General features: G+C 38.8%; 1 long non-coding RNA gene across 21 annotated transcripts in view; it reads left to right on the top strand.

Moving 5' to 3' along the window:
• The window catches only part of LOC102168027, a 209937-nt gene that overhangs the window by 69034 nt on the left and 113486 nt on the right, over positions 1-27417 (top strand). For 20 of the 21 annotated variants that reach the window (XR_002344024.1, XR_002344023.1, XR_002344036.1 and 17 more), the window contains one exon: positions 21820-22113. The exons of the other annotated variant lie outside the window; for it this stretch is intronic. This is a non-coding gene — a long non-coding RNA (uncharacterized LOC102168027). The remainder of the gene's footprint in view (positions 1-21819; positions 22114-27417) is intronic. 21 annotated transcript variants of the gene reach the window in all.

Raw genomic sequence — 27417 nt, 5'->3', positions numbered from 1 at the left:
ATTCTAGATTCGAAAGCCATAAAGAGGAGAATAATTACAATTATACATATTCTCCCCAAGGAGCAAAGGGTCTTAGTTTCATATCAGGCTTCCTAGCTCAGGGGTCCTGCACTGGGAAGATATGCCAGTGGAGCTTACTTTCAGGAGACCCAGAGGGATGAGGGAAATAGATACTCCACTCTTAAAGGGCACACAATAATCTCATGTACTCTAGAACCCAGGCAGAAGCAGTAATTTGAAAGAAGGCTGAATCAGGCCATCTGCTGATCTTGGAGAATCTCCCAGAGAGGCAGGCGGAAACTGGTGCTACCAAGTGCCATTTTGGAATTCTCCTTCTAGCTTATTAGCTTTGGGACTCAACTCTGCCCCTGCCCACCAGCCTAGAGGTACCAGTACATCTCAGGCTAAGCAACTAGCCAAGTGGGGACATAGCCCCATCCAACAGCAGGCAGGCTGTCTTAAGATCCTCTGAGCCCAAAGCCACCCCTAAACATGGCCCTTCCCACTAGTGAGTGGACCCCAGGACCACCACAGCCTCTCAGCCTATCATGGCAGGAAACAGCCCAACCAACAGCAGACCGGCACCAGCCCTGGGCTTGCTCAACAACTACAGCTCTATGACACCTTAAGTTCCTCAGCCAGATCCCCTGGGGCCTAACCCTACTCACCAGCAGACTGATACCAGCATTGAGACCCACAGTGCGTTGTAGTTGGAGACCCTAGGACTTAGCTCCACCCACCAGAGGACTGGAAATAGCTCTTGGACCTTCTGGCTGTGGCTGCTACCACAAACAGGCCAACACCAGCACTGAGATACTTTGGATTCCTCTGCCAGCCACCTCAGGATCCAGCCCTGCTCCCCTGTAAGGCTAGCATCAGCTTTTGGACACCCTGAACCCAAAGCCATCTGTGTCAGGAACCAGCTCCACCCACCATCAGACTGGCACTAGACCCAGGAAATATGGCTACAGACCACCCACACTAGAACTTGGCTCTGCCTCTCAGTAAGCCAGCACTAGGCCCAGGAAACCCCATGTTTCCACAGCCAGCCACCTCATGAACTGGCCCCACCAGTCAGCAGCCAGCAGTCTCAACCCAAGGCAGGCCTGGCAACCAGCCAGACTAGGAGTCAGCCATGCCTATTAGGCTGCCCATAGTAGTCAGCCTGCCACAACAGAAGAATCTGTGCGGCCCACACTGGATGCAACCCTAGAGCATATAGCTTTGTGAAAAGAGGGTAATGCACTGCTAGGATGCATAGCACTTCTCCTAAAAAAGGCCACTTCTGCAAGGTAAGGAAATGTACAATCTACTGTACAGAAATAAAAAAAGCAAATTAGGGAAAATGATGTAACAGAGGAATGTATTCTAAATGAAGAACAGGATTTAACCCCAGAAGAAGAACTACATGGAGATAGGTAATATACCAGATAAAAAAGTTCAAGGATATGATTGTAAATATGATCAAAGAACGTAGGAGAAGAATGAATGAATAACATGAGAAGATGGAAAATTTTAATAAAGACTTAGAAAACATAAGGAGAACCAAAGATGAAAAATACACTAGAAAGAGTCAATAGTAGATCGATATAGAAGAATGGATCATGTATTAAAAGACGGAATAGTGGAAATCACTGAAGCTGAAAAGAAAAAAAAAAGAATAAAAAGAAATGAAGACAGGAGTTCTCTTCATGGCTCAGTGGTTAACGAACCTGGCCTTGCTCAGTGGGTTAAGTATCTGTTGTTGCCATGAGCTCTGGTGTAGGTCACAGATGTGGCTTGGATCCTGTGTCACTGTGGCTGTGGTGTAGGCCGGCAGCTATAGCTCTGATTAGACCCCTAGCCTGGGAACCTCCATATATCTTGGGTGCAGCCCTAAAAAGACAAAAAAAAAAAAAAAAAAGGAGAAGAAGAAAAAAATGAGGACAGTTTAAAAGACTTCTGGGACAATACTGAGTATACTAACATTCACATTATAGGGATCCCAGAAGAACAAAAGAAAGAGAAAGGGACAGAAAACATATTTGAAGACCTAATAATTGAAAACTTTTCTAATTTGGGAAAGAAGGAAGCAGATTCAGGTCCAGGAAACACAGAATCCCAAAGAGGACCACACCAAGACACATTTTAATTAAAATGGCAAAAATTAAAGATAATGAGAGAATTGTAAAAGCAGCAAAAAAAAAAAAAAAAAAAAAAAAAAAAAGCAACAAGTAATATATGAGGGAACTCTCATAAGGCTATCAGTTGATTTTCAGCAGAAACTCTGCAGCCCAGAGGGGAGTGGCAAGATGTATTTAAAGTGATGAAAGGGAAAAAACCTACAACCAAGAATACTCTACCCACCAAGGCTTTCATTCAGATTTGATGGAGAGATCAAGTTTTACAGACAAAAGCTAAAAGAGTTCAGCATCACCAGACCAGCTTTATAAGAATGTTACAGAGGAGTTCCTGTTGTGGCTTAGTAGGTTAGGAACCCAACACAGTGTCCGTGAGGATGCGGATGTGATCCCTGGCCTTGCTCAGTGGGTTTAGGAACCAGTGTTGCTGCAAGCTGTAATGTAGATCGCAGATGTGTCTCAGATCCAGTGTTGCTGTGGCCATGATGCAGGCCTGCAGCTGCAGCTCTTATTCAGCCCCTACCCTGGGAAATTCCATATGCTGCAGGTACAGCCATACAAAGAAAAAGCATGTTAAAGGGACTTCTCTAAGCAAAAAAGAAAAGGTTACAAACAGAAACATTAAAATTACAAAAGGATAAAGCTCATCAGTAAAGGCAAATATACATTAAAGGTAGTAAATCAACCATGTACAAAGCTAGTAGGAAGGTTAAAAGACAAAATAGTAATAGTAATATCTGTAATAAATAGTCAAAGAATACACAAAACAAAAAGATATAAAATATGATGTCAAAATCAGTAATTGTGGGGGGAGCAGAGTAAAAATGCAGGGTTTTGTGTGTGTGTGTGTGTGTGTGTGTGTGTGTGTGTGTGTGTCTTTTTGCTATTTCTTTGGGCCGCTCCCGCGGCATATGGAGGTTCCCAGGCTAGGGGTCGAATCGGAACTGTAGCCACTGGCCTACGCCAGAGCCACAGCAACGCGGGATCCGAGCCGCGTCTGCAACCTACACCACAGCTCACAGCAACGCCAGATCGTCAACCCACTGAGCAAGGGCAGGGACCGAACCCGCAACCTCATGGTTCCTAGTCGGATTTGTTAACCACTGCGCCACGACGGGAACTCTGGTTTTTAAAATGCATTTGAAATTGAGAAATCAGTAACCTAAGGAGTTCCCTGGTGGTCTAGTGATTAGGACTTGGCATTTTCATCACTGAAGCCTGAGTTCAATCCCTGGTCTGGAATTGAAATCCTATATCAAGATGCTGCACACTACAACCAAGAAACAAAGAAGAGAACAGCAATTTAAAATAATTTCATATACATAGGTTGCTGTGTATAAACCTCATGGTAACTAGAAACCAAAAATCTATAATAGTTACACACATACACAAAAGAGAAAGAAATTAAAGTATAGCACTAAAGAGTCATCAAATCAAAAGGGAAGAGAACAAAGGAAGAAGAAAGAAAAAAGTACTACAAAAACAATCCTAAAACAATTAAGAAATTGTCAATTAGTACATACCTATAAATAATTACTTTAAATATAAATGTAATAAAACCTCCAATCTAAAGACAGAGTGGCTGAATGGATATCAAAAGAAGATATATATATCTCCTGCAAAAGACTTAAAATCTAAAGACACACAGAATGAAAGTGAAAGGGATGGAAAAAGGTATTCCATGCAAAGGGAAATCAGAAGAGAGTGGGGGTAGCAATACTTAGACAAAATAGACTTTAAAGCAAAACAGACTTTGTAACAAGAGACAAGAACATTACATAATAGTAAAAGGATCAATCCCATGAGAAGATATAAAATTATAAATATATATGCACTCAACATAGGAGCATTTACATACATTAAAAAATACATTAACAGGAGTTCCATTGTGGCTCAATGGTAATGAACCTGACTAATATCCATGAGGATGTGGGTTTGATCCATGGCTTCACTCAGTGGGTTAAGGATCCAGTGTTGCTGTTGAGCTGCTGTGTAGGTTGCAGATGCAGCTCGGATCTGGCATTGCTCTGGCTCTGGCTTAGACTGGCAGCTACAGCTCTGATTCGACCCCTAGCCTAGGAATTTCCATATGCCGCAGTGCTGCCCGAAATATATATATATATATATATGTATATGTATGTATATATGTATATGTGTGTGTATGTATATATGTATATGTGTGTGTGTGTTTGTGTATAAAATTCCATATCAGGTATCTTTTTCTAGGATTCTTCCTTATCAGTTTCTATACCTGAAAGGCCAAGAGCGGAATGTGTAACCAAATATAGGTTTGCATGACTGATGCACAGTGAGGTCAAACAAACTGAAACATTGGAATTTGGAACTGAGAAAGGTTTATTTTGCCCATGCTCAAATCCCCAATAATTTTTGTAGAAAGGCTTTTATAGGCAAAATTTAGGGTGAGGGCTGCAGGATGTGTGACCTTCTTCTTATTGGTTGGTGGTGAGATAACAGGGTGGTACTGCAAGATCTATGCTCACTCTGAAGTTCCATTCTCTGCCTGCATGGGGTCCTTAGTCCCTTAGAACAGAACTCTAAGATATTATGTTTATCCTTTGAGGGGGAACCAGGATCCTGCACTAGTTTCTTGACAGTTCCTATTTTCTTCCTGCATTCCATTACTTCCCTGAATAGCAACTGTTTGAATCTGCTTTTTGATATTCAGACAGACATAGAGAAAGAGTTTGATATACATTTGATACAAATTTGATATACAGACAGAGTTCTTAGCACCCCTGTTAACATCCAGGTAGGGAGATGGGTGAAAAAAGTTTTCTTGCAGTAACTGATCCCTTAGGATCATTAGGGAGTAATCCAGTAAAGATGAAGAGGAAAGGGCATTAAATTTCAAATGGTATACAAAAAAATGTGGAAGGTTGAGAGAACATGGTTATGTGAATCTGAATGGGGAAATTAAACTGACATAAGAAGTGGTCAAAGGAAGTTACTATTTCTAAGGAAAACATCACCAATTTTATGAATACTCAAGAGGTAAATTCTTCTCAGAGCTCTATGTTTATTTTGATGATCTTGTACTTTAATTATGGCATTCACAAACCCCTCCTCCCTGTATTTTTCTTTTTTACCATGGCTACTAGGAAGCTTAGTGTGTGGTTTTGTATTTAATTGTGGTAGCTTCTTTTGAGACTTGTTTTTCTGAAATAGCTATGTTATCTTTATTTTCACTTCTTTCTTGGTTATTTGTTTTTAATTGTTTTTCTCTTAAGTTGTCTTTAAAAAATTATCTGTGCTTATTTATTGATGGCCTGAGAGAGTCCCTAATATGGAAGAGAGGGAAACTCCAGAACAAACTGTCTCTGCTTCTGCTTCTGGCCAGGACTGTCGCTGTAATGACCACTATCTTTTTTATGGCTGTAGAGAGTAATTTTTGGTGTTGAGACATGTGATTCCATGGCTTGACCACTTAATTAAAATGTTGGAGCTTAGATGTGACAAGCCAAAATGGAGACTGTTGCTTAAGCATAGAATCACTTTTTATAATAATCAAAGAATTTATTTTATTTCTTCCGTGATTCAAAGTTTAAATAACCTTTTTATATTCCACATAAAATATACAGGCTTAAAGTTGCCAGGAAGGTATTTTTTGGAATTCTAATCTTTTTTCTTGATTGACTGATTCTAAAAAATGGGATAAAGTGCCTCCCCTAAATTCCTGAATGTAAATTATTTTTTTCAGACCTATAGTCACTCGATCTGTTAAACAAACATTTTCCCCATAAGCCATACTCAAATTATTTTTGAAAGTCACAGCCAAACAAAAATATTTAGTAAGCATATTCGTTGTACCAGGCATTTTAGCAGGTATCAGGATTATAAAAATAAATGTTTATAGCCAGGTAAAGGAAACAAATACTTTTTTAAATTGTTATGACATTGTTAGGGGCTCAATGTTTGTATCCCTCCCCAAGTTCATATGTTGAAATCTTAACCATTCATGTGATGGTATTAGGAGATGGGACCTTAGGAAGGTTTTTAGGTCATAATGGTGGAATCCTAATGGATGGGATTAGTGCCTTTATAAAAGGGCCCCCAGGGAGAGCTCCATCCCTTCTTCCATTTGAAGACACAGTGAGCAAATGACCATATATGAACCAGGAAGCAGGTTTTACCAAACATCAAATCTGCAGGTACCTTGATCTTGGACCTACTAGCCTCCAGAACTGTGAGTAAATTTCTAGAAGTAAATTTCTACTGTTTATAAGTGATCCAGTTTATGGTATTCTTTTAAAGTAGCCCAAACTGACTAAGACAGACACAGCTGGTAAGTACAAAAGTAGTGTTCTCCCATGAATGTGTCCTAGAGAAGCAGACACTTGAGCCAGCTCTTAATCAATGAGTGACAGGGAGTTTGCCAAGCAGCTCTCTGTGCTAAAGAGTGTGGATTGTGGTGAGGAAGGAATTGCATATGCAATCTTTCTAGAAGAGCAATCTGGTCAGACTAGCTGGACTCTAAAATATGGTAAGGTCCTTTGTGATGGCAGAATCCAGAGTGAAGGATTATCAGAAAGATCTAAGAGCTGGGGTCAAGGTCTTTTTAAGGCAAGACACTAATATTTTTTTTATCCTTATATTTCCTATAGGACTTTATATGAAGGAGGATTAATAAAACCTAGAAATAACACAAGCCTCTTTACAAAGTAAATAAGTCTACAAGAGAACCTTAGCTTTCTCCCAGAGTTAAATCCACATCTAGATGCCTGAGATATTTATCACTGAAGTCACTTTAATATGATGTAAAGAGAGATGTAAGATTAGTAAGAATTGAGATGGGTTTGCATGTGCTGGCTAAGATAGCTATAGTTCTTGTTCTTTGATTTTTTTTTTCTGTTTTTGGATGTTATAATAATTATAAAATAGCAGTTTGATAATAGTGAATACTATAATTTGGAAGATCTTGTAATTTCCAAGAGGGAACACTGAGTAAAGCATTAAAGTAATTTTCTACAATGTGCCTCAGTTTGGTTATGGTATTATTATTTAGCACTACATTATTTTCTGTTTACTATTATACATAATCACGACAGTGAACTTAGGCTTGAATGCCAGAATTGCTCATATGCCATGGCTGTGTTAGTTTGCAGAGAACTGACATGCCTGTGAGTTCATGCTGGATGTTTTCATGACTGATTGCAAAGCATGCAGTGACTGTGTAGCCTGTCACTCCAATATGTTATACAGTACTTATTTTGTGTATTTGGACTTTACCCATATGGTACAAAAATATCACCAAGGTAAACTCTGTCAGAGTTCCCTGGTGGCTCAGTGGGTTAAGGATCTGGCACTGTCACTGCTGTGGCTTGGATCATTGCTGTGGGGCAGGTTCAGTCCCTAGCCCAGAAATTTTTGCGTGCTATAGGAACAGCCCCCCCCCCCAAAAAAAAAGTCTTGCCTAAAAAGATAATTTTTATAGTTTATTCATTTAACCATCACACTTCCCTTTTTCCTTGTTTCTCTATTGCTTGAGCGGTAAGTTAAAGTACTCAAAATTCTCACTGAATTTGTACCATGTGACCCTGTTTCACATGAGAACAGATATTACTCTGCATAGGAATAGATGTGGAGATTTTTGTTGTTGTCGTTGTTATTGTTGGCTGCACCCTCAGCATATAGAAATTCCCTGGGCAAGGATCAAACCCATCCCGCAGCAGTGACAATGCTGGATCCTTAACCCACTGAGCCACCAGGGAACTCCTAAATGTGTTTTTTAAGGGTTTCAAGTCAGGATTTTAAATTCAGTTTTTCTGTTCCTTCCATTATCAGACAGTAGTGTCCACAGAAAATATGTTGGCTCCAAAGAATAATCAAATAACTCTTAGGAAGGCAGCAAATCCTTTAAAGTAACCATTATAAAGGAAAATATCATTGTTAATGTTTCCCTGAGAAAATAAAATAAAATGAAATATAGCTTTATACTACCATTAGAAATTATTTCACAGGCAGACGTTTTCAAATGCTGCCCATAAATATGTAAACCTTTATAATATAGTATGGTCTTTGTATTAACTTACCAACTTCCTTTCTACTTCCTCGCCCATGAAATTTCTGGTCAAGTCTTAGGTTTTTCTTGCCATTCAGGAGGGTATCATGTGCTCTTGCCTTAGGACCTTTGCATTCAACTTGTCCTTCCTCTGTGTTTAAACAAGCTTCTATTGACTCCCCACACCCCCACCTCCTCACTACTATTTTGCTTACATTCAGACTGATCTCTTTCTCTCTCTCTCTCTTTTTTTTTTTTTGGTCTTTTCAGGGCCACATCCACGGCATATGGGGGTTCCCAGGCTAGGGGTCAAATTGGAGCTGCAGCCACCAGCCTACAGCCACAGCAATGCCAGATCTGAGCCATGTCTGCAACCTACATCACAGCATGGAAGTAACATAATGTCATTTCTATCAAAGGAAATCTTGGTTACCCCATTTTGCTCCATTTTCGGCTAAATCAACCTGCGATCCCCTTCCTCTTTACCTCTTCTCCCAGTAACAATTTGTTTCAAATTAGCCAACCTGGAAGAATGTGAGCCCTGACCCGACCAATGGGAAGGGGACAGGTACATCACCTGCGTCAGGGATAAATAGGGGAGGGTCCTTTGTTCGGTGCCCGCACTTTTTGGAGCACCTGCGCCCTTCTGCCGAAGTAAAGAGCCTTGTCGAGATCTCCCCGTGTTCATGTGTCTCATTTTTCGACACTGACGATCCGAGCCATGTCCCCAACAACAGCTCACGGCAACGACAAATCCTTACCCCACTGAACGAGGCCAGGGATCAAACCCATGTCCTCATGGATACTATTCAGATTCATTTCCACTGAGCCATGACAGGAACTCCACATCAAGACTGATTTCATAAGGAAGATCTAACACAGAGATTTTATCACAGAATTACTACTATTACATTGATCTGAGAAGACTGACTTTTGATACCAACATGTCAATGATTACCTGTGGGAAGCCCTGGAAGGGATGGTGAAAGGCAGTTTATGAGGGTAAGGGAGCATAACCTTGCAGACCAGGCAGTTCCTGTTAGCTTAGGGCAATTCCCTGGAGAATAGGGCAGCTGTATTGTCATCTGATAAGGTGGATTTGGGTGAGGCACCAACTGCACCCACTCTGAACGTGGTGTCTAACAGCGTCAGCAACAATAACAACATAATTTCTAAGATGGCATCATGAATTATTAGATTTTATTCACTTCTATGTATCAGAAGCTGAATGAATTCGCAAACTGATCCAAGAAGAAACTTGCAGATTAAGAATCAACATAAAGGTTTAATAATCTGTGAGATAATAACTTATTTTAGCACCAAACAACTTCCACTCAACCAGTGTTTACTGAGCTCTTACTATGTGCCAGTTCCCATACTAGGCACTGGTGATATAAAGGTAAACCAAACAGATGTGCCCCACCTCCCCTCCAACAAAGAGTCTAACCTATAGTGGATTAATTAAACATTATACATCTAAAACACACACACACACAGATCTTACATGATAGTTGGATATTTTTGTCAAATGAAAATAGACTCCCATGCAACATGTTTTCCGCATTGTATGATTAGAAAATTCTCTTTCAGTTTTCAACTTCTTCACTGAAGAGTTTTGTGTGCGTGTGTGTTTGTGTTTAATGGATAGGGCAATGAAATAATGAAAAAAATATATAAGTTGTAATTAAATAGGTAAGTATTAACATTTCAGAGCAGAATTCATTCTGAAATTAAACCTCGGCAAGTTATTGAATAAATCTGAGCCTTTGTTTCTTTATCTTTAAAGAAAATGGCAAGTAAAATACTTACTGTGCAGGATTAATGTGTGGTATTCAAACAATGTCAGTTCTTTCCTCTTCTAGAAACTATATCTTGAACATGGGCTTTAAAAAATAGGAAAATAAAATAGACTAATCCAAATTACTTTAGGATTATCTGACAATGAAAAACTCTGAATCTGCACAATTTCTATCCTTTGCTACAAATTTTTGGCACATGCAAAAGTTTTAGAAAGCAAGCCTTATTCTTAGTAAGTAAAAATATTAACCAATTTTGATTTCTCCTACTTCAGAGAGCAATTTGAGGGAAAAGGAGGCCATTGGTATGGAACGGATTCTCTTTGTCTCTAACTCAATTTTTATATGATCTTTTCACAATCATCATGAAGAGAGCAAAATTTGTTCACTTGTCTAAGGGCCCCACAGAGAAGAACTAATCTCCAGCTACTTAGTAGATTCCTACAAGTTAGAAGATGTATCTGAAAGATAGTATGACGGAGTTCCTATCGTGGCTCAGTGGTTAACGAATCTGACTAGTATCCATGAGGTTGCGGGTTCCATCCCTGGACTTGCTCAGTGGGTTAAGGATCTGGCATTGCCGTGAGCTGTGGTGTGGGTCGCAGATGTGGCTTGGATCCCTTGTTGCTATGGCTCTGGTGTAGGCCAGTGGCTACAGCTCTGATTTGACCCCTAGCCTGGGAACTTCCATATGCCATGAGTGCGGCCCAAGAAATGGCAAAAAGACAAAAAAATAAAATAAAATAAAAAAATAAAAAATAGTATGACAAAAATGCAAACTTTAATGAGTCCTATAGTTAGGTTAAGACTAGACAAAAATGGGAGTTCCCTAGTGGCTCAGCAGACTAAGGATCCAGCATTGTCATTGCTGTGGTACAGGTTCAATCCCTGGCCTCAGGAACTTCCACATGTCTTGGGCATGGCAAAAAAAAAAAAAAAAAAAAAAAATAGACAAAGCTGTGAAAAAGACAGTGTTTATCTTTATCTTTGGTGTTCCTGATCTCTCCTTTCACTTCCCCTTTTCCATCATCTTGGGTACACAGGCTTTCTAATGAGTTCCCCTTTCTCCTTTACTGGAGGATCTGTTAAATTAATTCTAATTTGTAAATATATTACCCCCCTCGGAGTATTTCCTTGTCCTATCCAATGGAGATAGGACAAAGTCAGAGGAATATATAAATAGTCATTTCGAGAAATACATAAATCTCTAAGCAGTATAAGGGATATGTTTAATCAACTCATGGATTTCTATACCTAAAGACAGTTTGATGTAATAAAAGGAACATTGGGCAAGCGGAGTGGGCATAGGAAGTTTTTTCACCCATTCTCCCTTTTTGAGCAGTAGCATAATAGTATTCTGATTTCCTTTTGTGGAATTCTCTCTCCCTATTAAGTGAAAACTTCCTGAGACCATAAGTCAGAGTTCTTGCCTCACTGATTGAGGAGTGGGCAGATGACCCAAGAGTCAATCTGACTTTTTCTTCCTGGTCCTTGGACTCTTAAATGGAATGATCCAGGAATAAGGACAGCAGTTGGCCCCTCTTGTTCTGTGGTTGCTCTCTGTCAACACATTGAATGGTTCCTATTCCTGAGACCACTGTAGCTACCTGGTTTTGTCCTTTCTGATCTTAGCACTTGACACTTTGCTATACTTCTGTGAGCACTCTGTTATCTTCTTTCTTAGGATAGCCAGGGAGGTTTCAGATGCCTAAAACCAAAGACTGACATCTGACTCAAAGTTTCAGGAGGCATGATGGCTCTGTGTAAAATTCTTAGCCTCTCTGGCTCTGTTTTTTCATGTGTGAAAAGCAAGTGGTTGAATTAGTGGTTTCTAATTTCTCCTCTAACTCTAAAAAGAAATAAATATATAAGGCTAGCCCTTAGAAGTCTTTAATAATTCGGAGCATATGCTTATTCCTAGATGACTAGATGAAGGGGTAATGCACTTTCCTATTAACTGTGACTTCTAATTTGGTCTCTTAGCATGCCTTCAGCCTCTAAGACCTGAAGTCCATTTTAGGTCATTTAAGCAGAGGCCACATCTGCAGTATCTGACTGATCTGGCTAAACATCCTGAACTCATTGGCTATTTGCCAACCATATGCTAGATCAGGGCCTGTCAGAATGGCCTCATTTTGAAATTAGCCTGAGAAATTGCCTCTGAGAGAAAGGAGAACATGGGTAAAGAGCCCAAGGAATTGGCACAGCTGGGTATCATTAGCAATAATCAAACCTTATCCAGGATCAAAAGCAATAGGAAGTGAGGCGGGGGCAATGTGTGTATGTATGTGTATGCTTGTTTATGTATGTATTTATGCATATGTTCGTATATATGCATATGTCTATGTAAGAAAGTAAATGTGTAAACATGTTTAAAAAACTATTTCCTCTGCCTACTTTGCTCCCTCATGCTAAATGGAAGTTTTAGATGTACTGCAATCATCTTAGAATTTCAGTCTTTGAAGCAGTGACTTTGATGCTACAGACTTAGAGGAGGGTTAAATAATTATATCATTAACAAGAAAAAAAAAGTGCAAATATTAAGCAGCTGCAGGAAAATCTAAGCAATGTGATAAACAGATCCATGAAAGAGCCATATCCTTTTTTCTCTAGTTATTACATGTTTTATAATGATTAATTTTCTAATTATAAAATAGTACCTTTATTTTAGAAAACAATAGCTTGGAAAATAAATGAAGTGCATATAAAGGAGCAAATAAATATTACCTATACTTCTACCACCCAGATATATTCACTATTAATATCTTAATGTATTTCCTTCCATTTGAAGGAGATAGTTTTTAATGAGATAATCCAAATTTGGGATTTCCTAAGCCAAGCTCAGAAATACCTCTAATTCTGAACATGCATTTAGTTACCAATTTGTTAAATAGAGACAAGAAAAGAATTCCCTTAGCAGCTCTTACTTTAGCTTTAAAAATAATTATCCTGCAGATTTCATTTTTGAAGCTTAAATTTGGCATTTTGCATTTGCCCCACCCCAATCCTATTCCTTTTGATTCGCTCTGTTGTACCAATCTTTGCTCTCTGTCAAGTGTATGCCAAAGCACCCCCGCCCCAACCACACAAATCCATAGGACAAGTCAAAATAGGAAGAGATGTCAATAATAACAATTGATCACATGACAAGTACCTTACCAGTGGCTTTTTATATGTCATCTCATTTAATTCTCACAAAGCCTTATGATAAAGATACTATTAATATGCTATTTTACTGATGAGGAAACCAAACCTCAGGGAAATTAAATGACTTGCTCATGATGGTTACAAGCTCGTTATTGGCAAAGTGACATTTCTGCTCAGGTCTACCAGTCTCAAAAGCCATGCTACTGTAGCATATAAGGGCAAAGAAAAGCCATGCCTAGACAAAAAGGTGAAGACAAAAGTCTGTGTTTAGTGCTCCTAATTTCCATCCAGTAGAGCCCTTTTTGAAAGCAGTGTTGGATGGGAAGAAGGGTATTCATTAAGGACTTTCTGTATTAAGGTGGGTGAGATGCTTTGAACGTTATGATATTTATAGGGAACACTGACTTCGAGAACATTAGAGCTAGTATCTAGGGTGCTACTAAGTGTACCTAGCTAGACTAAGTATGACCTAATTTAATGCCTTGAATTTACAGATAAAAAAACAGAAGCCCGTAAATGTAAGATTATAATTTCTTGGCAATAATAGAGTATGACCTAGAATCTATGTCTCTTAGCTCAGTCTTGAACCTTCGAATCACACCAAGGCTTCTGTGTTTCATAAAGTAGATGAATCTGAAAAAACAAAATGATTTTGAATGGACTTTGAAGAGTATTGCTTTTTTCATGTGCTAGATGATGTTTTCTAGGTTCAAATTTTTTAGGCCAAAGCCACATAGTGGCTTTACTTTTGAGGCTTTGTATTTTTCTGATTTGATCAACAGAATCACATGAAATTCAACCAATTCATATCCCTAAGTTTTAAAATCCCCATGTGAAACTTTTTCTGTACCATCTGTCCTGTGTGTTTTTTTAATTTATATGGAACCACATAAGGCAGAAGTTATGTCTGAAATGGTTTCATGTTGCAACGAGTGTTCTTTCTCTCTTTTTGGATCTTTGTTATAATTTTTAAAATGGAAAAACATGTCAAACATAAAGAGTAACCAAATGAAACAAAAGTATAAAACACTGTCCCTTCATGTAGTTTAACAGAAAAGGTAGTTTAGGAAAAAAAATATAATTTGATGCATATGGATTTATATCTGTTTGAATTCCTTTGATTGGTTTCAAGCATACTTACCTTGGAAGAGGTCATTCTGCATATTCCCATCATTGAAATTCAGCACTTCTCTTCAATCTAGAATGCAAGGCCATTACTGAAGCCACTTTACCTTTAGTTTGGAAGGTACTTTCTTTCCCACTGGTTTTGACTGTAAGCTTGATCTTGAGCTTCTGAGTTTGACTATTTAAAGTAAGTAGGTTGCAGAAATAACAAGAATATTTCTCATTAGATATAATTTGACTTTATTCTAAAGTGAACTGGAATTCCCAGAAAACTGAATAAGAATAGATAGGGTAGATGTTATCAGATTTGTAGATTTAGGAAGTAATTCTGTGAAATGTCACTTGACTAAGTATATGTTTTGCAAAACTAAGCTCAGTCAGCACCACACCCAGGACATTTACTATCATTTGCATTTCAAATAAGCACATATGGATTTTCTATATTGATGCTTTTTCTTTGCGTTTGCTAAAGGCTTGAGTTATGTTAAATGAAGTGCAGAGGATATCTAAATGAAGGGTGACGAATGAGGGCAATGGATGCCTTAAATTTATACATTTAGAAATTTAATCTATCATTACCTTGGGAAAAAAATCATTGTATATGATTAAGGAGTAACTATAGGTTTAGGAAGTCTCATAAGTTAAAAAAATTAATTTAATTTATAGTTTGATATGTGACACAAAAAGAATATTTATACTTAATTGAAATACACTCGATATATAACATTGTGGGAAATTAAGGGATACAACATACTAATTTTGATACATTTATATATTGTAGTATGATTGCCACTGTATCGATAATTAGCAATTTTATCACTTTACATAATTATCATTTATTTTTAGTGGCTGGAATAATTAAGTTCTGGTCTCTTAGCAAGTTTGATGATTATAATACAATATTGTTGTTTATATTCACCATATTGCACATTATTAGTTCTCTAGGCTTATTTATAACTCATTGCAAATTTGTACCCTTAAACAACATATGTCGTATCCCATCACCTCCACCCCCATCCCCTTGTAACCACCATTTTACTCTGTTTCTACAAGCTTGGCTTTTTCAGATTCCACATAGGACTGAATCATACATTATTTATCTTTGTCTGACTTCCCTCACTTAGCATAATGTCCTCAAGGTCCATCCATGTTGTCACAAATGACAACATATACTTCTTTGGACATGTCCAATAATATTCTGTTGTGTTTTTATACCATAGTTTCTTAACCATTCATCCATTGGTGAGCACATAGGTTGTTTCCATATCTTGGCTATTGTGCATAATACTGCAGTTAATATGGGAGTGAATATATCTCTCCAATTCCTGTTTTTGAAACAAGACTCACAGACTTACCAAAGGGGAAAGGTCGGGGGGAAGGATGGATTGGGGGTTTGGGACTGGCATATCCACACTCTTGGGACTGGTATATGGAATAGATGGTCAATGGGAACCTGCTGTGTAGCACAGGGAACTCTACTCAATATTCCGTGATAACCTATATGGGAAAAGAATCTGAAAAAGGATGGATATGTATATATGTACACTGAATCACTTTTTTGTACAACAAATTATTACAACATTGTAAATCAACTATACTTCAATAAAACTTTAAAAACTGAAAAAAAAAAATCCTGTTTTTGTTTCCTTTAGGTATTTATCCAGAAGTAGGATTGCTGGATAATATGGCAGATCTTTTTTTTTTTTTTTTTTTGTCTTTTTGTCTTTTCTAGGGCTGCACTCCCAGCATATGGAGGTTCCCAAACTAGGGGTCTAATCGGAGCTGTAGCCATCGGCCTATGCCAGAGCACAGCAACATGGGATCCAAGCCGCATCTGTGACCCACACCACAGCTCATGGCAACCCTGGATCCTTAACCCACTGAGCAAGGCCAGGGATGGAACCCGCAACCTCATGGTTCCTAGTCGGATTCGTTAACCACTGAGCTACAATGGGAACTCCTGGTAGATCTATTTTTAATTTTTTTGAGGAACTTCCGTATTGTTTTCCACAATGGCTGCACCAATTTACCTTCTCAGTAACAGTGTACAAGGTGTCCATTTTCTCCACATCCTCACCAGCACTTGTTATCACTTGTCTTCTTGATGATAATCATTTAACACGTTATCATTATCTCATTGTGGTTTTGCCGTTCCCTGATAATTAGTGATTTTGAACATCTTTACATGTCTATGTGGGCCATTTGGATGTCTTTAGAAAATGCCTATTTAGTTCTTCTGTCCATTTTTTGAGTTGAGTTCTTTGCGCTTTGTTATTGAGTTGTATAAGTTTGTACATTTTAATATTCACTAATTATACAGTATTCAAACATATCCTTTATTCTTAAATCCTATATCCTTTGACAGATTACAGAAGGAAAATTTATGCATCCAGAAATCCTTTTCTCAATTCCCTGATAGTGGCAAAGACTGAAGGAAAAAAATACAGGTTTCCACATTATTTTATGAGAAGCCCTATTCTATGATGTTAGATAATGCTGTCCTATGTGGGACTAAGATTCATTTATTCTCAAATGCTTTCTAAATGTCTGGACTAGGTTCTGGATACACAATAGTAAATGAAATAGATATTACCCCAGCTTCCCGAAGCTTCTAATCCCATGGGCAAGACAGAAAAGGTAAGTAATGACAAGTTGTAAAAAATGCTATAATAGAAACAAGGAACTCAGGTAGGGAATATCTGGGGTGAAGGAGATAGGCAAGAAAGGCCTCTATGAAGAGATGACATACATTTATTTATTTTTCTATAAATTGCTTGGTAGTTTTTACTTTTAATTTTGTTTTACTGGAGGATAGTTTACTTACAGAGCTATATTTTTTTCAGGTGTACAGCAAAGTGAATCAGTCATACATACATATAAGTATATCCATTTTTTTTCCCATATGGGTTACTCAATAGTAGCTTTTCCTGTGCTGTATAGTAGGTGCTTTTTAATCATCTATTTTATACAGTAGTGTGTATGTGTTATTCCCATCCTCCCAATTCTTCCCTCCCACCAACGGTTACACCTATGGTAACCTTAAGATTGGTTTTAGGAGTTCCCGTCGTGGCGCAGTGGTTAACGAATCCGACTAGGAACCATGAGGTTGCAGGTTCGGTCCCTGCCCTTGCTCAGTGGGTTAACGATCCGGCGTTGCCGTGAGCTGTGGTGTAGGTTGCAGACGCGGCTCGGATCCCGCGTTGCTGTGGCTCTGGCATAGGCCGGTGGCTACAGCTCCGATTCAACCCCTAGCCTGGGAACCTCCATATGCCGCGGGAGAGGCCCAAGAAATAGCAACAACAACAACAACAAAAAAGACAAAAGACAAAAAAAAAAAAAAAAAAAAGATTGGTTTTAAAATCTATGAGTTTGTTTCTGTTTTATAAATTCTTTTGTATCATTTTTATTGGACTCCACATATAAGTGATATCATATGATATTTGTCTTTCTCTGTCTGACTTACTTCTCTCAGTATGATAATCCATAGGTCCAGAAGAGATGATATTTAAAATGGAATGCTTGATGAAGTGGGGTCAGAATGAGGTATTGCTTTTGGTTGCTACCATTTTTTGAGCTATAATTCTGAGCCTGATTTTTGAATATATTATCTAACATCTCCAATATGATGCCCATGTTACAAATGAGCAAAGCTAGCTAGGCCTTAGGTACCAAGGTCACAGTGTTAGTAATAAAGGGAAGGGAGGCCGAGGGAGGGGGCATAATCCTGGTCTGACTCCAGTGGTCATAGCCTTTGAAACTATGATTTCATTTCTAGAAAAACTATCATAAAGGAAAAACCAGAAATTCAAATGCAAATTTAAGTAAAAGGATGATTGTCTCAACTCATTGTTTTTCAAATTCATACTAGTGTTTTTATTAAGAGATAATGGGGAGGGATAAGGAGGGATTTCTGATTGAGTTATAGTTTTATTTAATTATACTCATCTTCCATTTTTAAATAATTTGTGTATTAGAGGCTTTAAAATAGGTAACCATCAAAATTCTAGAAAAGTTGTCAGATTTTATCAAGCTATATTTGGAAAAAGGGAAAGAAATCAAGAGGGAAGGGAATCTATAAAGTGAAAAAGCAAGAAATAACCACAGAGGAGATGGATTTTGTGTAAATCTTTCCTTTAGACGTTAGACACTGTTTTCTCCCCATTACCTAAAGCTAATGAGATTTCTATGGTTACCCCAAATGCAATTCTAGAAGGCATTCTCAGACATTTTCAGGAAGCTTTAACAAAGAGTGTTCATATATAATGGGTACATCCCCATTATCTCCTTAATTCCACAGATTTATACAAAAAAAATTAAGTAGAAACAAAACCTAGGGCAATAGAAAATATTTTTGATGAAATTGATGTAGGTGGGTTTGAAATTTCTAATGACTAAGTACTAAATAAAGCAAGCAGAGAATAAAGCACTCTTGGTCAATTAGAATATTCATCCACCCATGAACTGCTTTGGGCCTACGTAGATTATGGTCCTGTAGAACTAAGTAATACAAGGACATGCCAGAAAAATTACCCAAAACTTGAAAATAAGGCCAGAAGGGGAAAAAAAAAAAAAAGTGGACGGCTTGTCTTGCAATATAAAACAGAGACAAAGGCCACCTAAGGATAGTGCAGGGAAGATGCTTAGTTAATAGCAGTACTTACTATTGATTAAGGCCCAGACCTGGTAACATGGTCCACTAACTCAGACTTTGTCAGGTAGAGATGGTAGTGGAGCCTGGTAGAACAGATAACCCAAGAGATTAATGGCCTGTTGGTCCATACCAGTTTATATCTTAACCCAGCAATGTTTTTCTGATATTTCTTTGTTAAATTTTCTACGAATACCCCAGCTTCCTAAATTCTTTTTTTTTTTTTAATTTTTTTTTTTGGCATATGGAGGTTTCCAGGCTAGGGGTCCAATCAGAGCTGTAGCTGCCGGCCTATGCCAGAGCCACAGCAACTTGGGATCTGAGCTGCGTCAGCAACCTACACCACAGCTCGCGGCAACGCCAGGTCCTTAACCCACTGAGCGAGGCCAGGGGTTGAACCCACTTCCTCATGGAGACTAGTCCTGCCTCACTAACTAGCCCTAAATTCTTTTTGAACTTGCCATAACATCTTACTGGCTCTCTTATTAGTTGATGAATTAAAGAAAATCTTTTACATGTGTTAATTTTACATTTGATTGAGAGTCATGATTTTACTTTTTGAAAATTATTCTTTAATATGGAGGATAAGGAGTCTGTCTTCATTATTTAGTTTTATTGATGCTCAGTGAAATGGCATTGTTTATAATTTGCTATGAGTATTTATTCCTATTACTTGATTTATAATACACTGTGTATATTTATGCCTGTTAAACCTCCACAGAGGAGGTTTTATTCTTTTAAATTAGTGCTTTTGCAAGCAAATCCTCAAAAAATTTCAATTAGGTGAAATATCCAAATTTGATAGGCCCAATTAACATTTGTAGTGAGGACCCTAAATGCCTAAGATAGACAAAACAGAGGCCAATTTGGTGATACAGTTAAGTAAAGTTGACATCATCTTAGATCCTTCTGATTTCCTCTTTTGCCTCATTCTCCTTTTATCTTCCTGTGGATGTTTGGTAGGGTATATTGAGACAGGTATTTTAAAGAGCAACTGAGTGAGCCTGTGCTTCATATCCGTTTGCATGCCTTTGTTATTTGCCATTCAGTAAGGTGAATGGATACCCTATTGCTAACAGCATAATTTATGCTTTGGATTCTCTGCCTCTAGTATTCCACTGATTTAAAACAATGTAGATTCCAATTTCACAAGCAATACTCATTAATGGATTTCTCCATTTCTTTGACTAGAAGTGAATGACAGATTGTGAAGATTGCTTTGAATTATGAGGAAACTCTGATATGAATAAAGTGGACTAATAATGAAGCATTCACTTACTGATCACATCTCATTTGTCTACGTTCCATTAATTTTATATAATGCCATACTCATTGACTTAGGTGCTTTGTGTTTGTTATCCTAATGTGCTGTGGAAATAACACCTTTTGAAATTCCCAGCTCAAATTACCCTGCATAACAGTTGAAAGTGATAACTTGAGCTTTGGGGATGGGTTGTGCTGTATCAACACCATCAGTTCTTTTCACTTTTGTAAAAAAACCAACAACAAAGTAGTTGAAATATAAATGCTCCAATTTTGCCTGATCATTGTGTCAAGTGATTTCCATTACTGAGAGCTGTTAGGTATAAACCCATTAGTCATCTTTTGGCAATTGTGGACCAGGGAATTGCCACATTATTGTAAAGAAACTAGGAGCTTCCTTTGTGTTTCATGTTTACTTATTATAGACAAATCAAAACATTATTAGGTCCTGGATGTTAAAGTTCCAGAAGAGTCTCAAGATCTCTCATTGTTCCTGAAACTTTAAACTCTTTTAAAACAATTATCTTGGTTTGATACTAACTGGCGAAGTGATATTTGGCCAGTCAGTTAACCTCTCCCTTCTGGGTTTCTTTATCTTGAATAGGCGGTTACTGGGGTAGGTGATTGGGAAGATTTATTTTCAGTAAGCCTTATTTATTTGTTTATTATTATTTTATCTTTTCTAGGGCCGCACTCACAGCATATGGAGGTTCCCAGGCCAGGGTCTCATCAGAGCTGTAGCTGCCGGCCTGTGCCAGGGCCACAGCAATGCCAGATCCGAGTTGCGTCTGTGACCTACACCACAGCTCACAGCAACACCAGATCCTTAACCCACTGAGTGAGAGCAGGGATCGAACCCACAACCTCATGGTTCTTAGTCGGATTTGTCAACCACTTAGCCACAACAGGAACTCCCAGTAAGCCATTTTTAGTCTTTAATTTGGGCCTTTGTGTAACGATAGCCAGAGATTTATAGGGTGTAACTAATTTGTGAGTTTTCTTTGAAAATAATGATACTTTACATTATTAAACTGTTCACAGTTTACAAATTACTCCCAGAAACAGGGTAGTCCCCTCATACCCAGCAGCTTGTAGTATGTAGTAAGTGTTCAGTATATGCTTGTTGTGAATTAATACATTCTAATGCAAATGTTTTAAACCTTCCTAGTTCAGGTTTGCCTTTTTCCAAGTATTAGAATAATAATAGATAAGAAAAACATTTGGCCTTTCCTCATTTTCTTAAATGGAGATGAGTTAATCGTGTTCGTTATAATGGAAGATAGATGTTTTCTTAAGTGATTTGCAATAGGCAACATGTGGGAAAAGTACTGGATTTGGAGAAGAACTTGTTTCTATTCTGGCTCTATAGCTCAGCTGGAAAATTCATATCTCTTATCTGTAAAGTAGGAATGGTATCACTCAGAATTGTGGTATATATGAAAGTACATCATCATCTGTGAAGTGCTTTACAACTGTGAGATAGTCTCACTCTTTGATTAGCTTATACAACTCATCAAACTAGATTAAGATCTCTTAATTCTTTCCCCCTGGGTTTGAAATGGATAACTAGAAAGGTCGATGAGTTAGTTATGCTCACAAAACCAAGGTGAAAAGCCAAGGCAGCTATGACAAGGTTGAAGTTCATCCATCAGAAGTGAATGAAACAGAAAGGTCCACCTCCCTAATCATTTTGATCACCAGGGTGATGATGACCGACCAGTGAGACCAGTCATGGACACCCAGTGTAAAGATGGCCGTAGCAGATGTGATCATCCTCATTGCAGATGATTTAATGGAAAACAGCAACCATTAACAACACAAGACTGGCAGTAGGGGAACCTTGATTTAAACTCCTGCCAATGACAAGGAATGTGATCTAAAGCTAGTTACTTAATCTTTCTGAGCCCCAGTTTCCACTTCTGTGGAATCGTGGTTGGGATGTTGGACATCATTGCTGATTCCTGTTCCAGACACGCCTTCCAGCGATGGAATGAGGTAGGTATTTTCTTTTGTTTCAATTGCATGTCTTCTCAAATTTACCCGGAATGGTGTTTTACGCTATTCTTTATTTTGTGCCTACCAATCATTGCATTTTAGTTTGGTCAAAACACCAGTTTTGGTTTTTAGGATTTGAAGTTTGAAAGGATGTTGCCAAAGGAAATTCTGAGAGACTGATAATTAAATTTATCCGTTCACAATTCAGAGAATAAATTAGGCAGCTTCTTTTAACAGCAAAAAAATGATTTTCTCAACACAGTCCAAATTAATAATAAAACAAAATGATTGTAATCTAAGATTATGTATACCTAAATCATAAAATGGGACTTCTTATTTTATTAAATTAGATCAAATAAGGTTTTTCTTCAAGGTAAGTAAAGCAACATTCTAAGCTCATTTTTACAGAGGGAAATTCTGCTTAGAAGAACTAAGCAGATACATTACACCCTGACATTAAGATTGATAAGGCTGGTAAACTGTTCACCAAGGAAACTAGAGAGAGTTATCTCTCTTGAGACATGTAAATGTGAATCAAGCTAATGAGGCGATTTATGAATCAACCTTAAATAACTAAAATGAATCAAGACCTCCTGATGCTATCAGATATCTTCTCACCATTTATTCATTTACCTGTCGACCTTATTTGGCTATTGCAAAGACCAAGTAAGTAAGAAGTGAACACTCAGGGAAACGCCTCAGGGCTGTAACATTTTCTTGAAGTAGGATCAAGCAAGATGGGGACTAAGCTGAGTCTCTGCAGGTGGAAACCTTTGCAGCTTTGTACCAGCAAGGTACCATACTGGGTACATTGTTACTGGTACAAAATCAGGTTTTGTGCAGCAAAGAGGAGGAAATGGCTGTTGGTCAGGAAACAAGCACTACCTTCCACACATACTATCCAGCACACTCATGTCTGATTGATTTCCTCTGAGTGAGTACCTGTTCAATCATGACCTCCAAATTTTATTCCCTTTCTTTTAAGCTATAGAGCCACCAGAAAATAAAAAAGAAATCCATGAAAAATAGAAACATAAAACTAACAAACTTCTTTCACATGAGCATCACTGAGGTAACTGCCAGAACTCTGAAGAACAGTTTGTAAACCACTGTTTAAGTTTGCCAATTTAAAAAAAATTTGTGATGTCCAGGAGTTCCCTTGTGGCTCAGTGGGTTAAGGATTGAGCATTGTCACTGCAGTGGCTCAGGTTGCTGCTGTGGCGTGGGTTTGATCCCTGACCTGGGAACTTCTACACGCCATGATCGCAGCCCTGAAAAATTGTGACATCCAAAATTAAAAACATAATATGGGGCTAGTTTGCCATGCCCAAAATTGATCTGTCAACTCACTTGTTTCTATCTGGTAGATGTTTTTTTAAACCCATCTCCTCTTTACATGTTATACCAGAGTAAGCAAAAATTTCCCTTCTCTCCATTAAACTAAGCTATTGGGAGTTCCCATCGTGGAGCAGTGGTTAACGAATCCAACTAGGAACCATGAGGTTGCGGGTTCGGTCCCTGCCCTTGCTCAGTGGGTTAACGATCCGGCGTTGCCGTGAGCTGTGGTGTAGGTTGCAGACGTGGCTCGGATCCTGCGTTGCTGTGGCTCTGGCATAGGCCTGTGGCTACAGCTCCAATTCGACCCCTAGCCTGGGAACTCCATATGCCGCGGAAGCGGCCCAAGAAATAGCAAAAAGACAAAAAAAAAAAAAAAAAAACACTAACCTATTGAGGTCCATAGTGCTGAAGACTTGATGCTAGGGAGGCTATTCTCTAGTACACTCTGCATGTCCTCTCTCCCAGTTGAGTAGTACATTTACCAAGACTCAATTGTGCTTTTCTAAGCTGCCTGTAGTAGTTGTACCTGTTACTATAATAATGTAATTTTAGTATTATGTAATCAAAGAAAGAGGAATGCAAAAATAAAAGTGCTGTCTTGTGAGAATTCGGTTGACGAAAATTAACTTAAAATGAATCATTTCACCTAAAGCTAAAACTCTTAAAACATCTAGAAGAAAATATAGGAGATAATTTTTGAGACCTTGGCTTAAGCTAAAATGTCTTAGATGGAACACAAAAAGCAAAAATTATGACAATAAAATCAATAAATTGGACTTCATAAAATGAAAACTTTTTGGTGGTTGAAAGAAAATTAAAAGGCAGGCTTGAACTAGGAAAAGAATATTTGCAACACATATACTTGGTAAAAGATACATCTACAATAATAAAGAATAAGTAAACAATTCTGGAGTTCCCGTCGTGGCGCAGTGGTTAACGAATCTGTCTAGGAACCATGAGGTTGCGGGTTCAGTCCCTGCCCTTGCTCAGTGGGTTAACGATCCGGCATTGCCGTGAGCTGTGGTGTAGGTCACAGACGCGGCTCGGATCCCGCGTTGCTGTGGCTCTGGTGTAGGCTGGCAGCTACGGCTCCAATTAGACCCCTAGCCTGGGAACCTCCATATGCCCTGGGAGCGGCCCAAGAAATGGCAAAAAGACAAAAAACAAACAAACAAACAAAAGAACAGTTCTTACAATTCAGTAAGATTATATATACATAGTACAAAATAATAAACAACCCAGGAGTTCCCGTCATGGCTCAGTGGTTAACAAATCTGACTAGGAACCATGAGGTTTCGGGTTCGATCCCTGGCCTTGCTTAGTGGGTTAAGGATCTGGTGTTGCTGTGAGCTGTGGTGTAGGTTGCAGACGCGGCTTGGATCCTGCATTGCTGTGGTTCTTGTGTAGGCCGATGGCTACAGCTCTGATTAGACCCCTAGCCTGGGAACCTCCATATGCCATGGGAGTGGCCCAAGAAATGGCAAAAAGACAAAAATAAATAAATTAATTAATTAAATAATAAACAACCTAATTTAAGATTGATCAAAGGATAGAACAAATAAGTAAATGGATGGTGGATGGTAAGAGCCAGATTTCTCTCTGTTGGAGGGGAAAGTTACAGATGAGCAAGAAGAGAAGGCTAGAATGAACCCTGTGGTACTAGATTAGAGACAGAGACATACTATGCATTCACTTAGTATAAACACAAATGGATAGATGCAGAAACAATTATAGATCTGTATGTATACATGATTTAGTATACATACTCAATAGCCTAGTCCTGTCTGCTAAGAGGCCATAGGGGATTTCAAATACAGCTGGGCCTCATGAGAACAGGAAAATAGCCTATACAACCTGGCTCCCTGAGAACTTGTCAGGCAACTTCTCTCTGTCTTCTGATGCTCTAAGTGGTCACACACAATGTCTTGAGGATCTCACCTTATGCTGCTACATTCTCCAATTTTTCTTACACCTGGCTTTTTCTGCTTATAAAGCTATATGCCCATGGTGGCAAATGGCCACCAGCTTAATGTCCACATTAACTAAGATCTCAGTGTCTCTAATCTCTCTGTCTCTTGGCTCTAGAAAGGATATCACTGAGCTGGCTTGTGTCAGCTGTGTCCGGGGAGCAGGGTTACTTGTATAAACATGATTGCTGGGCAAGCAGCTTCATGGGTGTGTGTCCTGTGCATCACAGGGGAAGCTGGCTAAGAAGAGCTCTGCACATTCACTTTTTTTGGGGGGTCACACTGCAGCACATGGAGGTTCCCAGGCTAAGAGTCCAATCAGAGCTACAGCTGCTGGCCTACACCACAGCCACAGCAACTCGGGGTCCGAGCCATGTCTACAACTTATACCACAGCTCATGGCAATGCTGGATCCTTAACCCACAAGGCCTGGGATCGAACCTGAATTCTCATGGATCCTAGTTGGATTCTTTCATTGCTGAGCCACGACGGAAACTCCTGCACATTCACTTTAATGTTCCACTGTCGTGCCATTAAATTTTGAATTTTCAAATAAAAGTACCATAAATGATGTAGCCAATCCTATTGCTAGGCTTAGCTCTGGGGTGAGATTTGGTGGCATGGGTAGATTCTCTTATTGGGAGATGCTGGCAGATAGGAAATATTTGGTGTTCAGAATCTTTTTTTTTTTTTTTTTTTTTTTTTGCTGTACTCTCGGCATGCAGAAGTTCCAGAGCCAGGGATAGAACCTGCACTACAGCAGTGGCCTGAGCCATGGCAGTGACAACACCAGATCCTTAACATGCTGTACCACCAAGGAACCCCTTGATGTATTTGAATCCTGTTTTCAAAACCAGGCTGCTCTTTTCTTTGTACTCACATCTCTGCTTTGTGCCTCTTTCATCTTATCAGAAAGCATTGGCTCCTAATAGGTACTCTTCTGTGCTAGGCACTGAAAACATTCAGTGAGCGATACGATTTGGTTCCTTTGTCATGGAACTTAGTGTCAAACCAAGTTTATCTCAGTAGTAGAGTTACTGCCTTGTTCAGTTCTTTCTCAAGGAACTGGTATTCTGTTAGTAAGGAACCTCTGACCCTTCTATCCAGAAGCTTCCTATCTGCTTTAGTCATAACTCAGGCAAGTATAACTGAAAGGCATGTTGAGACCTTAGTGGTGGAGACTAAGTAGGGAAAAGAAGCCAGTAATAGGACTTGTAGATTTGCCAAACTGAAGTCTCCTTTATTGCCCCATGTCAAGCAAGTGGAGTCATAATAAGTTGATAGGCAGCAGCCTAATGGCAAGTCCAAAGGGCAAATTAAGTCCAAAGGGCAGAGTAAGCCTGCTTCTAGCTGTCATTAATACCTAAGTTAGTCCTGTCTGATAGAAAGTGGGAGTGCAAGGCATCAGAGAAGGATAAACTCTGATGGGTAGCAACATTATGGTTTTAAGTCCTGGATTTATTTTGTAGCAAGATCTCTAGCTGGCAGCTGGGAACATAAGGAAATAAGACCTTCCTAGCAGACCTTGTTCTGAAGTAGGGAGGAGGTATGACACAAGTCAAATCTCAGATGCTCGGAAACTTAATAAAGATCAAGTAAGGAAGCCATTACAGAATACATTGTTGTAGAAGATCTTCAGAGAAGCCGAAGATCCCTGCACTCCCTTCAAATTATGGTCAATGCAATAAATATCATGACGATTTTCAAATCCAGCCAGCTGCTGATTCTTCCTTGTATTGCTGAGAAGTGGCTCAGGAACCAATTGGGGCTGAGTCTGCAGGTTGAAGATATCAGGATGTACAAGTGATCATATTTGCTTAAATGCATAAATTTGTGAATGTTGTTAGCTCTGCAGTTATTCACTGCTGAATGTTAACCATCTTTCAGGATTCTCGTCTACTTTGTGGTGTGTTTCCCTTATTCTGACAGTGCTCATTGGAGCATCCTTTATGATGTGTTTACTGCAATAAAGCCAGTTTGCTGTAGCAAACCCTCTTCC

This window comes from Sus scrofa, chromosome 5, assembly GCF_000003025.6.
Source record: "Sus scrofa isolate TJ Tabasco breed Duroc chromosome 5, Sscrofa11.1, whole genome shotgun sequence".
Taxonomy (NCBI): Eukaryota; Metazoa; Chordata; class Mammalia; order Artiodactyla; family Suidae; genus Sus; species Sus scrofa.
This window is presented reverse-complemented; position numbering and strand designations above follow the sequence as displayed.